The sequence below is a fragment of the Ciconia boyciana genome, chromosome 3 (genome assembly GCF_034638445.1).
Source record: "Ciconia boyciana chromosome 3, ASM3463844v1, whole genome shotgun sequence".
NCBI classification, from domain to species: domain Eukaryota; kingdom Metazoa; phylum Chordata; class Aves; order Ciconiiformes; family Ciconiidae; genus Ciconia; species Ciconia boyciana.
The window spans coordinates 45,292,320-45,305,745 of NC_132936.1; the positions used below are offsets into that span (position 1 = coordinate 45,292,320).

Consider the following 13,426-nt stretch of genomic DNA (forward strand, 5'->3'; position numbering starts at 1 on the left):
AGTGTCCTCATTAACAGACTGAACTACCTTTGGGCACTAAAACTGCCTTCCTCTAGTGTGCCCATGCATCAGAAATGATAGATTCCTCTTTCTTATATCTAGGTGACTGTTCTTCATCATGCCGTTGTCATTCATCTTTTATGTGCCAATCTATGCCCTGCGTCAAAACTGCTTCCATAAAGAAAAAAAGACAGGTCATTGTCATAGGAGACTCCCTTCTGAAGGGAACACAAGGCCCAATATGCAGACCAGACCCACTTCTTAGGGAAGTCTGCTGCCTCCCTGGGGCCTGGGTTAAAGATGTGAAGAGAAAGCTTCCTACCCTGGTACAGCCCTCAGATTACTATTCATTATTGATTTTTCAGGTAGGCAGCGATGAAGTCGCAACAAGAAGTCCAAGGGCAATCAAGAGAGACTTCAGGGCCTTGGGATGACTGGTTAAGGGATCAGGAGCACAAGTAGTGTTCTCCTCTGTCTTTCCAGTTGCAGGGAATGATGAGGGAAGAAACAGGAAGAGCCAGCAGATCAATACCTGGCTCTGAGCCTGGTGTCACTGGCAGAATTTGGGGTTTTTTGATCATGGGTCGGTCTACATGACACCAGGCCTGCTGGTGACAGACAGGGTACACCTGTCTCAAAGGGGGAAAAGGATCTTTGCACAGGAGTTAGCAAGGCTCACTGAAAGAGCTTTAAAATAGACTTGAAGGGGGAAAGAGATAAAACCAGGCTTAGTAGAGATAAGCCTGGAGGCAGCACACCAATGTTTGAGGGATGGTGTGCTAGCGAGGTCCTTCGGTCTGCAGTCTCAGTGGAGGTAGGGGATGGAGAGCCATGCAGCAGCAAAGATGCAAGGGTTATTGATGTGTCAGAAAGCATGGAAGCACCTGAGAATGGTCATGTAGGAATTAGGGCTTCTCCCCTCAAAAAGGTGGCGGGATCAATAGCCCAGCTGAAGTGCATCTACACCAATGTACACAGCATGGGCAACAAACAGGAGGAGCTGGAAGCCATTGTGCAACAGGGAAACTATGATACGGTTGCCATCACGGAAACATGGTGGGATGACTCACACAACTGGAGTGCTGCAATGGATGGCTATAAACTCTTCAGAAGGGACAGGCAAGGAAGGAGAGGCAGTGGGGTAGCTCTGTATGTTAGGGAGTGTTTCAACTGTCCAGAGCTTGATGATGGTGACGATAGGGTTGAGTGTTTATGGGCAAGAATCAGGAGGAAGGCCAACAAGGCAGATATCATGGTGGGAGTCCGTTACAGACCACCCAACCAGGATGAAGAGGCAGACGAAATATTCTATAAGCAGCTGGGAGAAGTCTCATGATCGCTAGCCCTTGTTCTCGTGGGGGACTTCAACTTACCAGATGTCTGCTGGAAATACAATACAGCAGAGAGGAAACAGTCTAGGAGGTTCCGGGAGTGTGTGGAAGATAACTTCCTGACACAGCTGGTGCGTGAGCCAACTAGGGAAGGTGTCCTGCTGGACCTGTTGTTTGTGAACAGAGAAGGACTTGTGGGTGATGTGATGGTTGGAGGCTGTCTTGGGCATAGCGATCACAAAATGATAGTTCCCGATTCTCAGAGAAGTAAGGAATGGGTCAGCAGAACTGCTACCTTGGACTTCCAGAGGGCAGACTTTGGCCTGTTTAGGAGCCTGGTTGACAGAGTCCCTTGGGAGGCAGGCCTGAAGGGCAGAGGAGTCCAGGAAGGCTGGGCATTCTTCAAGAAGGAAATCTTAAAGGTGCAGGAGCAGGATGTCCCCATGTGCCGAAAGATGAGCCAGCAGGGAAGAAGACCAGCCTGGCTGAACAGAGAGCTTTGGTCAGGAAAAAAAAGAGAGTTTATGACCTTTGGAAGAAGGGCAGGCCACTCAGGAGGACTACAAGGATGTCGTGAGGTTACGTGGGGAGAAAATTAGAAGGGCCAAAGACCAACTAGGACTTAGTCTGGCTGCTGCCATAAAAGACAATAAAAAATGTTTCTATAAATACATTAGCAACAAAAGGAGGGCTAAGGAGAATCTCCATCCCTTATTGGATGTGGGGGGAAACATAGTGACGCAGGATGAGGAAAAGGCTGAGGTACTTAATGCCTTCTTTGCGTCAGTCTTTCATAGTAAGACCAGTTGTTCTCTGGGTACCCATCCCCCTGAGCTGGAAGATAGGGACAGGGAGCAGAATGAAGCCCCCATAATCCAAGGGGAAATGGTTAGCGACCTGCTACACCACTTAGACACACACAAGTCTATGGGGCCGGATGGGAGCCACCCAAGGGTACTGAGGGAGCTGGTGGAAGTGCTCATCAAGCCACTTTCAATCCTTTACCAGCACTCCTGGCTAACTGGGGAGGTCCCAGTTAGGAGGTTAGCAAATGTGACGCCCATCTACAAGAAGGGCTGGAAGGAGCATCCGAGGAACTACAGGCCTGGCAGCCTGACCTCAGTGCCAGGGAAGGTTATGGAGCAGATCATCCTGAGTGCCATCACACGACACGTAAGGGCCATCACACGACATGTAAGGGACAACCAGGTGATCAGGCCCAGTCAGCATGGGTTTATGAAAGGCAGGTCCTGCTTGACTAACCTGATCTCCTTCTATGACAAGGTGACCCACTTGGTGGATGAGGGAAAGGCTGTGGATGTTGTCTACTTGGACTTTAGTAAGGCCTTTGATGCCGTTTCTGACAGCATTCTCCTGGAGAAACTGGCTGCTCAGGGCTTGGACAGGCATACACTTCGCTGGGTAAAAAACTGGCTGGTTGGCCAGGCCCAAAGATTTGTGGCAAATGGAGTTAAATCCATTTGGTGGCCGGTCACAAGTAGTGTTCCCCAGGGCTCAGTACTGGGGCCAGTTCTGTTTAATATCTTTATCAACGATCTGGATGAGGGGATCGAGTGCACCCTCAGTAAGTTTGCAGATGACACCAAGTTGTGCGGGAGTGTTGATCTGCTTGAGGGTAGGAAGGCTCTGCAGAGGGAGCTGGACAGGCTGGATCAATGGGCTGGGGCCAATTGTATGAGCTTCAACAACACCAAGTGCCAGGTCCTGCACTTGGGTCACAACAACCCCATGCAATGCTACAGGCTTGGGGAAGAGTGGCTGGAAAGCTGCCTGGTGGAAAAGGACCTGGAGGTATTGGTCGACAGCCGGCTGAACATGAGCCGGCAGTGAGCCCAGGTGGCCAAGAAGGCCAACAGCATCCTGGCTTGTATCAGGAATAGTGTGGCCAGCAGGAGTAGGGAAGTGATCGTCCCGCTGTACATGGCACTGGTGAGGCTGCACCTTGAATACTGTGTTCAGTTTTGGGCCCCTCACTACAAGAGAGACATTGAGTTGCTGGAGTGTGTCCAGAGAAGGGCAACAAAGCTGGTGAAGGGTCTGGAGAACAAGTCTTATGAGGAGCGGCTGGGGGAACTGGGGTTGTTTAGCCTGGAGAAAAGGAGGCTGAGGGGAGACTTTATCGCTCTCTACAACTACCTGAAAGGAGGTTGTAGCGAGGTGGGGGTCGGTCTCTTCTCCCAAGTAACAAGCGATAGGACAAGAGGAAATGGCCTCAAGTTGTGCCAGGGGAGGTGTAGATTGGCTATTAGGAAACACTTCTTCACCAAAAGGGTTGTCAAGCACTGGAACAGGCTGCCCAGGGAAGTGGTGGAGTCCCCATCCCTGGAGGTATTTAAAAGATGTGTAGATGTGGTGCTTAGGGACATGGTTTAGAGGTGGACTTGGCAGTGCTAGGTTAACAGTTGGACTCAATGATCTTAAAGGTCCTTTCCAACTTAAATGTTTCTATGATTCTATGATTCTAGTGGATTTTACATATCATCTGATCCCTGTAAAAGAAGCTCTGTTTAGATCTTTCAGATATGGTCTTAGAGGGCATATCTAGAGCCTGAATTCTAAAAAAGTTATTTATTCCCTCTCCTGAAGAAAAGTTCCTGAACGGGGTATCTTGAGTAAAGGAAGTGTGCTAGCTCTAAAAAAGGGAAGTATAAGCTCTTGCAGTCAGTGTTTTCTGTTGGAAAACTAGGGTGATTTTATGTAACCTAGATGAGTAGTGGAAGGACTCTGTCTCCAAAAGCTTGTCCACTCTTCTTGACTATGTTAGACTAGCTGGTACAAAATACTACTTTTCCGTATGTCTCTATTTTTTGGCTTAAAGAGAGTTCATTAGGAGTGCTCTAATTTTGAGGTTTAAGTGCAATACGTACAGGTGTCTTTGTCCAAAATTTGCTCAACAGACTTCATCTGAACTCCGGATGAATGTCAACTGTCAATCTGTGAATCCATCAAATATTCCATTCAAGGTTTGGTTTGTTGTTGTGTGGTTTTTTTGTTATAGCATCTCTTTGATTTTTTGTAGTGATGAAAATAGATATATTGTGTTCTGGAGTAGTGTACCTGTTAAAAATCCTTGAATTACAGAAGTTCAGCTCCAAATACATACATACATAACTATTCCCACACATACTGGATGGAGTAACATTTAGTATACCTAAATCTTATCTCAAGATAAGGCAAGTCTTGTGACATATGGAGTAAGCAGTCCATCTAGTATTTGGTATATAGAGCACTGTTTCTTGTCTTTCTTCATGATCCAAATGGCAGAAGGTATTAGAGACCACCATGCATGCAGCCTAACCAGTCCAACAAATTGTTGAGGAAGCAAGCATGGATCCTTCAGAGAACTGTGCCTGAATTTCTCATTTGTGGGGCAACTATGCAGAGATGTGCTAGAGTGGCTTTTGCAGTATTCAGATACTTCCATGGCTAGGTAATGTCAAGAATGGAAGAAGACAAAAATGTATGTACTGGCAAACTTGGACAAAAGGATACATATTACAACTAGCATGCTCCTTATTCCTGCTGGCATTTTCATGACATGCAAAATAACCTAATTTGCATACATGTGGAACTTGCATCCACCTTCTGTCACCAGTTGCCTGATTAAAGATTACATCCTATTAGAAGAACAGATTTCTGTTAGGAAACTAGCTACTCCAGATTTCTACTGTTCCTTAACTAAAGAGTTAAGCACTGGAAAGTCAAACTGTGAGGGTTCGCTCACACTGTGTTAGGTGAATCTTTGGTCTGACCTAGTACAGCCATGCTTCTACCACCAGTTTGATTATGAAAGCTCTTCCTCCAGTGATTTAACAGCACCACTCATGCCCATGAAAATAGCAGGCTTTCAGAGACTAAGGTTTCCATATTGCACAAGTGCCACTGTGAGTAGACTCATGTTTCAGTGACTGCGTTACCTAGAATATCTTCTGTTTCCAGTGCACAAATGTGGGAAAAGCTGGCAAGGTGCAGGGGTCTCAGATCAGAAACTGAGGTGCTCGAATAAGCTGAGACCTTGTATCACTGGTATCTGCAGAACATCATTATTTTGGGAATCTACCTAGCTCTTCCTGCCACAGTTTATGAATTCATGTCCTGACAACATGAAGCCATATAAGACCTTCAATAATGCTCTAAAAACCAGAGAGAATTGTTAGAACACACCCTGGGAAGGCTGAAAGGCTGGTAGCATTTGCTGAAACAACTTAAAACTTAGTAAACCCCAAACTGTAAGTGTAGGGTGCAGTAGCCTACAATAACTGATGTCTGCAAGTGCTTTTGCGTGGCAAAAGACTGGAACTCCTTGATCAGTTATGGAATCAACTGTTCTCAAGGTGGTGCCTGGAAAGTGAATAGTCCCACATTGAGGAAGACTAAGGACAATGCGCTACACATGCTCATATTTCTTTCATAAGCTGTGTTTCTAATGTGTACCTGCTAGCTTTTCTTATTCTGCTTATCTTCAGGTGTTGTTCTAACTTACAGGGCTTTATGATTATAGAATTAAAAATCATTTTTTTAAACTCTGTGAGGAAGGAATTGCTGGTGTGCATAGTTATGTTGTTCTGAATGAACATTCTGGACTGTGGCAAATTTTCTGCTGAATTAGATATTCATCTTCAGGTCATTTGGATGCAATTTCAGGCTCCAGAGCTTACCTGCAGTAAGGTCCTTTACGTAGCTGCTGCTTCTTTCCTCATGAGAGGGAACCAGCAGCAAGTGGCTCAAACAAAACTATGTTACTCATCATTCAGGCTTTTGAAGGCAGCACAGTGAGGTCAGCTCTGCCAGCTTTAATTGTGGAAGGGATGAGGACCTTCTAATAGAAAGTACTTTGGTTCTGCAGACAGACTAAGCTCAGTAAGTTATTTATATGAGCTCTCTTCTTCCTCGGTTTCTAACACCTGCATCCTCCCTCTTATTCTTAACAGGGAGAGGATTGGTTGTCTAATTGTCCCAGAATTAAAAGTGCAGCAAACATTCAGTCATTCTTTCAGTTCTTCACTATCTCCATGCTACTTTCCATTGCGGGAAGAATGTGAATGTAAGAAAAAGCTGAAGAGTAATCTGAAGAAGCTGTGGTTCCTGAGGTACACTGGTTTTGAAAACAAAGGCATGCAAAGTGCTCTACACTGAGGCCTATGCTTTCATTAGCAGAGTGACAGTGCCAAGGCTTGCACCAGGTTCAATAAAGCATTACATATACAAGTTCATCTATCACACTGGAAAAAGCACAGCAGGAGCCCATGGTCTCTCACCCTCTTCCTGACCATCTACCCCTGCTCCTCCTTTGCCAGGCATTCTGTGATCCCTTTCCTCTGGTCATGGAACTTCTCATTCACCGGAGCCTCCAGCCTTTCTTGCAGGAGCCATATGCTAAATGAAGCAACTACATTTTCAGAGTACTGGCAGTAAAATATGCTTGCTTGGTGTTAGAAATACACCTCCTACTTCACAGAAATAAAAGCTGTGGATTGTCACATCTAATGTGCCAGACTATTTTGATTTCAACAGTTCAGAAGTGGAGAATGATTTTGTTTAAAGCAGCCTCAGGCTGAGCCATTCTCAACTATTCTTTGGGAGTAGGGGGGATGTAGAAAAGGGAGATGGTGGAATTAAAAAATTGTTAATTTTCAGTGGTCAGCAATTTACCTGCCAACAGTACTATACGGGTTGCTTAGAGAACTGTTTTGTTAATGTCTTGTCTAACCTCCACTTCCTTTTTTCCTTTCTGTAATGTTAAGTGCTGCATCCAGAGCTGTATTCAGAACAACATGCATAGCAGAGGAAGCACTGCAAGGTTCAAAACAGGACCTTATGCACCCTGCTACCCGTCAGGAAGCTTCCTTCCTCCTGTAGGGAATGTCACCTCATCTGACTAAACCTGTTCCAAATGAAAGAACCAGGTCAAAGCTGTAACCTAGACAACTCCAATGTTACAGCTAACACTGCTATTTATATATCTACTGCTGAGAAGGGAGCAGTTACTCCCTGAACTGTTTTACTTTTCTTTTGCCCACTGGGCTTCTCTTAAGCAGGTGCTGTCATGCAATTGGTGTTTGTCAGCTCCCACCCAATGAGCAGAAAACCTGAGGCATTTATGGGTTTTCTTCTAGTTCCACTTGCAAGGTTAGAGACTAGGATTGCAGATACTATTTTTTCTTCCTTTTTTTTTAATGTTGGACCTTTATTCTGTTTGTTTTATATGCTGTGGTACTGCCACGTGATCTGGAAAATGCTCAGCTGAGCAAATTGCTCAGAATTTAGCGTAGTGTTTGATATTTTTATGGTTTTAATTAAAATAGTGATGCTTAGTATACTTTCAAATGCAACTAGGATTTGGCTGTGTTTATCTGGCTAATTTTCGGAATGTTGAGATAACATGCACCACTACAGCAGGTTTACATGCAGCTTTGCAAATCAGGAAGAGCACTGTAAGAGGAAATGATGGGTTAAGTACGGATGAGTTGTAAAGATCCTCTGAGAACAGTAGGTTTACAGAATCATTGACTGCACGTGAACAGTGATTGCTATAACTTGTGGTGATGTGGGAAACTCACCATAAATCACTGTAAGATTCAGAATCTTGCAAATCCACGCTGGGATCTGAACTGAAGAAGTTTTCGGTATGCATAGCTGAGTGATACACGATCCTGAGACAGTAGTGACCGGTTATCATTTTAGATGTTATAAAAACACTAGAAGGAAAAAACACTTCCTAGTGTGGCTGGAACCACTAGGCACTTGTTCATAGGTTCATAGGTAGTGTTCATAGAGGTTCCAGTGACAGGAATTTTGAATTTACTTTTCCTTTATGGTGTCAGAAGGAGTAAAATAAAACTCTGTATCTATGTTTGAAAACAGACTCAGTTTTAAGTTCAACCCAGCTGTACCCTGAGGCTGAAACATGGCCATGTTTTGGCAGCAGGGAAGACTGCCATATGTTGCAGTGATAAAGAAATTACACTGATGCCAATCTCTAAAGTCAGACTTATAAAAAATATCTAAGGGAGTATATTTGTAGCAATGTAAGCTTTTATATATATATAAAATAAAAGAGCCTGACAAGTCTATATTTAAGGATAATTTTTCTGTCTCGTTAACAGTCACGCACTTTGTAAATGCTGCAAGCCACAATTCACTATTGTTCTTGAGAGAAGTTGTATATAATACATAAATCCATTGCATTTCCCCGTTACACAGAATTGCTTGCTATCTAGCTCCCAGCTTCCAACAGCCATAGGACAATTCCACTCTTTGAATAAGTTCTTACTTATCGACTGGCTTTTAGTGAGCACATACTGGAAATCAATAAGAAGATTCTTTTTTTAGCAGTCATTCAGTCAGGCCTCCTGTCGCGGTTTAAGTCCAGTTGGCAACCAAGCACCACAAAGCCTCTCGCTCACCTTCCCCCCCACCCTGGTGGGACCGGGGAGAGAATTGGAAAAAAAAAGCAAAACCCATGGGTTGAGATAAGGACAGTTTAATAGGACAGCAAAGGAAGAGATAATAATAATAATAATAATAATAATAATAATAATAGAATGTACAAAACAAGTGATGCACAATGCGATTGCTCACCACCCACTGACCGATACCCATCCCATCCCTGAGCAACGATCGCTGCTCCCTGTCCAACTCCCCCCAGTTTCTATACTGAGCATGACGTCATAAGGTATGGAACAGCTCTTTGGCCAGTTGGGGTCAGCTGTCCCAGCTGTGCCCCCTCCCAGCTTCTTGTGCGCCTGGCAGAGCATGGGAAGCTGGAAAGCCCTTGACTTAATATAAGCACTACTTAGCAACAACTAAAACATCAGTGTGTTATCAACATTATTCTCACACTAAATCCAAAACACAGCACTATACCAGCTACTAGGCAGAAAATTAACTATCCAAGCTGAAACCAGGACACCTCTAAATGAGAGCATGGATGCGGAGACCCTGAACGTGGCTGGCAGCAACGTGACATAGTCTTTCTTTTTTTAAGGTCATTATAGGCTGTTGGTTTGTAGCTCTCATGGGTGACTTCCAATGCTTTTAAAATCTTCAATTAGTTTATTGCCAGCAGTATGTCAAGGATCTTTGAACACAAAGGACTATTTGTATTCTTGATATGCATATAATAAAATCTATTGTAGGATCTGTTCGTACAATGTGGTAGTTCTAAACCACATCTACTGCAACTTAATGCAGAACAAAATATCCAATACAAAATACTGATCTCAATCATAAACCTTCTGTTTTCTGTTGTAAACACTGAAGCTGCTGTTTCTCATTGCTGAAGGAGGACTGCTACCGATCCATAAAGCTGACTATCTGCGCAGTTTTAAATTCACTCCGTTTACCAGTATCCTGAGACACATTTGTGAGACTGCTAAGAAGTTGCTGAGAACAGACAATGGATTCCACCAGCATCTTCTTGTTTTCATCATTTATGTCCTTGAGCTCTTGAAGAAATTATCCAGAGATGCAATACATTTGTTTTGAAGCAGAATTTTACTGCTGACTAGGTCCATAGTTTCCAGGTAAACAATTTCTTGCCCAGCAGTGATGGTGGTCTTCAAACTTCAATTTTTTGACTGTATACCAGCTAAGTTCTTCCGTGTCTCCTGTGCCAACAGGTCCAGCTGACTTTGCAGTGAGGACACTAATTCATTTGTGTTCTTCGTATATACAAGTCTTTCCATTTCCACTTCTTAAATTCTCACAGTGTTTTGCAGCTGAGAAAAAACAGACTGTTTCTTCCTGTAATTTTTTCAGAGACAGAGATCTCCTAAGAAGATATTAATTTATTTTTATGGCCGTCCATCTCATCAGCCACAGCAGAACATTTCCTCGTGTTATTCTAAAACTGACAGTTTAGTTCTAGGACAAGTTCCACCAGTGGTGTCAAGATATTTAATGCTCTTCCTAATCCACATATATGCTCCTCAGTCAACCTCAACAGCTCCGCTTTACTAGCAAATGGCAGAGTCTTATTTTGTAATATTTTTTCAAACATATAAGAAAGTTCAGTGGACAGCAATTTTTTAAAAGAGGCAAAAGACACTAATGCAAATATATTAGCTGCTGAACAACTGGTAGATAGGAGGCCACCTATAAAATATGCATAAGATAGCAACATCTGTTGCTGCTTCAGACTGTTCTCACTAACTGAATCTGGTATTTTCTTGAACAGAACATTCATTTCTCCTGCAAATGTATTTGGACGATAGCATCATGTTGATCAACAGCTTTCTTATGATCCAGTTTTGCATAGATACATCTTTTGTATTAACGGTACTAACCAAATGGCTAGCTGCGCCATGAAGTTTTTCTTTGGTGTTTTCCAAAACTGAAACCACATATTATTTCTCAGCCAGAGGAACCCTGGTTTCCTGCAGATCCGTCTGTGCCTCTTTCAGTTCTTTCACCTTGATTTGCAGATCTGTTTTCATTGTTAAGGTTCGCTTTTATTAATTGTGAATGGTTTAGTGATTGTTTTCACTTCTTCTTCCATGGCACTGATTATGTCAATATACTTGGCAACTTGTTCTTCCTGAACTGTCAGCTTTCTTTTAAGGGCTTCATGAATTTTCAGTGAAAATATAGACTGCATTTTACTCTCATGCAGCAGCAAGGTCTCCTTTTAGATGCTCACTCTCTTCAGTATCTTCCTTAATAATAGCTCCTTTTGGCAGCTGCTAGTTAACTTCAGGCTTCATTATGTTCTTTGCTCTGTGAGCATACTTCAGAGTACTCAGTGTTTCCTAAGATTTATAGTACGTGAGAAACTGTGATAATTATTGATGTTCTTCGTTGTTCTCCAAGAGAGTCTTGAAGGATTCATGTAAGTTAAGATTCTCTGTGTCTTGTTCCACAAGAGCAGTAATAACTCTTTCTCCAGTCAGAATGGACTACTTGGTATTTCCAGCTTCACAAGCTCTTTCATCAACTGCCCCAAACTGAAGTGTTTTCACTTCCTGCATGATCAACCATGTTTATCTTCCCACTTCTAACAAGCTCCTGTCCATCTGCTCTGGTTTCTTTCATATGGATGGTAACCAAAACCAGACTAGGATCAACTGGAATATGCATTTGTATAAGTAGCTGCAGTAGTTCTTTTTGCTGCACCTCTTTCCAAGATTTGGTAGGCTTCATTTTTGTTGTGTACAGGTATTTCTTCCAAGCCTTTCACATTTACACCTGTCTTGTTTGTGGGATCATCAAACATCTGCAGTCTTCCTCCAGCACTGGGAATAGGATTCAGAAGATCAAAAACCTCTTCATTATAGATTTCCAGAAGAGAGGCTTTTAAAAAAAAATTCAGTATCAATCTCTCTGAGTTTTTCTAATATTTGATACAAAGTATTATACCTGGTAGCAAATTCCTCTTCCAAAGTATGTTCTTCATTGGGGCTCCCCTTAAATTGTGAAGGTCTTTCCAATACCAGTTTGGCAATAAATGATCACTGTACAGTTGTACCGATAATAACTTCATCCAAAATGTGACACGCAACACTCCTGTACGTATCAGTTGTCTGTGACACCTCCAGTGCAGACCCTAACTTACTTTCTTGCTTGATCACAGTCTATGAAAGCATATGCACTTTCTTTACATCCTGAGGCATTAAGAGGCCTGCACCACACCACCGCCTAGATGTTCTTGCCCTTTGTGTTGTGTAGCCACTTCCCTGGAAGCTCAGGGAAGCCATGCTGGGCCTCAGGGCCAATCTGCCAGGGAAAAAGGCAAAGCGCTGACTGTCCCTCAATGCTTTTACAGCCTCTCGAGCTCTAGCCAACTGCCTGCTGCTCACATTCTGCTCACCTCAGGCACCGGCACTGTGCCTCCTGCAACTCCGCACTCCAGTCCCTGCCAAGTTTCTAGTTACAGTGGCTCAGAAGTGTCTAAGTATAGGGAGACTCTGCTCATCACTTACCTTGTCATGTCCACACTATGCAGTGCAGCAAGGTGTGGACATGTTTAAGCTAACACTGATCAAAATAGCCCTGGAATAAAAGGTAATGTAGCCACAACAGTTTTGTGTTGCACGAGTTAACTGGCCCTGATACGAAGCAGTGGCCCTGTCCTTATGCCTCTGTTTTGAAACAGAAATGGGCCTCTGCCTAGTATTGCACTGCATCGGCACCAACCTGCTTGAAACTTGCCTTGGAGAAGCTTTGTATTACTACACAAAAGGCACCATATACTGCCTCTGGTGCTGTGCACTCTCTGAACTGACTTTCTAGTTTTTACTGTCTGCTCTGCAGATGAGGAATTGTGGTATTTCTAAATGCCTTTCGTGGACACCTTACAGCAGAACAACTCATCTGTCAGTAGGCTTAACTAAAGGCCCACACTCTGAAAAATATTTTTTTAGGGAATTGTCATCTGAGAAAGGTTTGAACTCCTCCGATGTGACACATATGTAAAATTTAATATGGAGGTATATTGGAGGCAGAAATTTTTGGGATCTACTGTTTTTGTCTTAACTGTACAGATCAGAAAACAGGAACTGATTCCTAAGAAAATCCAGTGGCAAGATGCAGACTCTGCTCAAAACCAGAGCTCCTCCATGCAATTCTCAAAATAGTATTTCCTCCTATATATTAAAGCACTGCCCAGTCTTGCTAAATTATATGCGCGGCTCACTAATCATTAGATTTCTTTTTTAATTCTCCTGAACATTCTTCACAATCATGGGATCAGTTAGAGGGTGGAGGAGGAAAAGCTCCCACCACCTCACAGTTCCACGAGGAGAGGTTGAAACAAAAGTGCTGTTACTGACCCTCAGTGCAAAGCCAGGTACTGTGTTCCTGCAAAGATGGCATCTGGAAACATACTTGACTGCAGCATGCCTGTGTGCAGCAGTTTTATGTCAGAGAGGTGTCCCTCCTCGCTCTTGCAATAAGGTTTTTAAAAAGCCACATCAAAATCCTTAATGGGATAATAAAGCACCGATGCTTTAATATCTTAGATCTAGCGCTCAGGCCCTGACCCTGCAGTGGGCCTGCCCTTCTGGAGACCTCTCCCTTTCCAGCCATATTTCTTGTCCAAAAATCTTCCTTCCCAACTCCCCCCGGCTGACAACCCT

The 13,426-nt window shown here is 43.4% G+C and overlaps 1 pseudogene; it reads right to left on the reverse strand.

The window, feature by feature from the left end:
* Nucleotides 1-10,197: 10,197 nt before the first annotated feature.
* On the reverse strand, nt 10,198-13,225 carry LOC140649174 (kinesin-like protein KIF11 pseudogene; annotated as a pseudogene).
* Between the last annotated feature and the right edge of the window lie 201 nt (nt 13,226-13,426).